Source organism: Dermacentor silvarum, chromosome 10, assembly GCF_013339745.2.
Source record: "Dermacentor silvarum isolate Dsil-2018 chromosome 10, BIME_Dsil_1.4, whole genome shotgun sequence".
Classification (NCBI taxonomy): domain Eukaryota; kingdom Metazoa; phylum Arthropoda; class Arachnida; order Ixodida; family Ixodidae; genus Dermacentor; species Dermacentor silvarum.
Genome location: NC_051163.1, coordinates 104,157,172 through 104,159,124, shown reverse-complemented (window position 1 = coordinate 104,159,124; position 1,953 = coordinate 104,157,172). Strand labels below are relative to the sequence as shown.

Sequence of the window (1,953 nt, the reverse complement as noted above, 5' to 3'; positions counted from 1 at the left end):
TCCTTTTGTTTACAACTTTTTTTTATGCATAGCGTTTCGATTACGCTTTGTCAAAATTAGTCTTTATTTGCGTGCTCTCCACACAAAGATGCACCCTTCTGGGGAGGGTCATTCTCGGTATTTTTTATTGCTATTAATAATAATAATAATAATAATAATAATAATAATAATAATAATAATAATAATAATAATTATTATTATTATTATTATTATTATTATTATTATTATTATTATTATTATTATTATTATTATTATTATTATTGGCAGTCGGTGGCGAAGTAGTCACCGAGTACTCATCGCCACGTTCATTGTCTTGGCAGGTGTTGCTTTAGCCGCCGTGAAATAACCTGGAGCAAGCTTCTGCGGCTGCGCAATTCTTCGTCCCAAGCATGGCCCGAGTATTCAACTGGAAGGTTTAGGCGGTGTTCCTGATTGCCCGCTAAGCTGCTCTCCAAAGTGGCCGCTGCTAGCTTCGACATCGCACCGAACCGTGGCGCCTGGATCCTTTATCGGACTATAAAAGACGATTCGCTTCGAATCAACAGTGCTCCGCCGTCGGTGGCGAAGTGGTCACCGAGTACTCATCGTCACGTTCATTGTCTTGGCAGGTGCTGCTTTAGCCGCCGTGAAATAACCTGGAGCAAGCTTCTGCGGCTGCGCAATTCTTCGTCCCAAGCATGGCCCGAGTATTCAACTGGAAGGTTTAGGCGGTGTTCCTGATTGCCCGCTAAGCTGCTCTCCAAAGTGGCCGCTGCTAGCTTCGACATCGCACCGAACCGTGGCGCCTGGATCCTTTATCGGACTATAAAAGACGATTCGCTTCGAATCAACAGTGCTCCGCAGTCGGTGGCGAAGTAGTCACCGAGTACTCATCGTCACGTTCATTGTCTTGGCAGGTGCTGCTTTAGCCGCCGTGAAATAACCTGGAGCAAGCTTCTGCGGCTGCGCAATTCTTCGTCCCAAGCATGGCCCGAGTATTCAACTGGAAGGTTTAGGCGGTGTTCCTGATTGCCCGCTAAGCTGCTCTCCAAAGTGGCCGCTGCTAGCTTCGACATCGCACCGAACCGTGGCACCTGGATCCTTTATCGGACTATAAAAGACGCTTCGAATCAACAGTGCTCCGCCGTCGGTGGCGAAGTAGTCACCGAGTACTCATCGTCACGTTCATTGTCTTGGCAGGTGCTGCTTTAGCCGCCGTGAAATAACCTGGAGCAAGCTTCTGCGGCTGCGCAATTCTTCGTCCCAAGCATGGCCCGAGAATTCAACTGGAAGGTTTAGGCGGTGTTCCTGATTGCCCGCTAAGCTGCTCTCCAAAGTGGCCGCTGCTAGCTTCGACATCGCACCGAACCGTGGCGCCTGGATCCTTTATCGGACTATAAAAGACGATTCGCTTCGAATCAACAGTGCTCCGCAGTCGGTGGCGAAGTAGTCACCGAGTACTCATCGTCACGTTCATTGTCTTGGCAGGTGCTGCTTTAGCCGCCGTGAAATAACCTGGAGCAAGCTTCTGCGGCTGCGCAATTCTTCGTCCCAAGCATGGCCCGAGTATTCAACTGGAAGGTTTAGGCGGTGTTCCTGATTGCCCGCTAAGCTGCTCTCCAAAGTGGCCGCTGCTAGCTTCGACATCGCACCGAACCGTGGCGCCTGGATCCTTTATCGGACTATAAAAGACGATTCGCTTCGAATCAACAGTGCTCCGCAGTCGGTGGCGAAGTAGTCACCGAGTACTCATCGTCACGTTCATTGTCTTGGCAGGTGCTGCTTTAGCCGCCGTGAAATAACCTGGAGCAAGCTTCTGCGGCTGCGCAATTCTTCGTCCCAAGCATGGCCCGAGTATTCAACTGGAAGGTTTAGGCGGTGTTCCTGATTGCCCGCTAAGCTGCTCTCCAAAGTGGCCGCTGCTAGCTTCGACATCGCACCGAACCGTGGCGCCTGGATCCTTTATCGGACTAT

General features: G+C 50.1%; 1 long non-coding RNA gene across 1 annotated transcript; it reads left to right on the top strand.

Moving 5' to 3' along the window:
- Positions 1 to 263: 263 nt before the first annotated feature.
- LOC125940677 (uncharacterized) lies at positions 264 to 1,953 on the top strand. Its single transcript, XR_007463870.1, has 3 exons — positions 264 to 320; positions 609 to 989; positions 1,273 to 1,953. It is a non-coding gene; the product is annotated as an uncharacterized LOC125940677 (long non-coding RNA).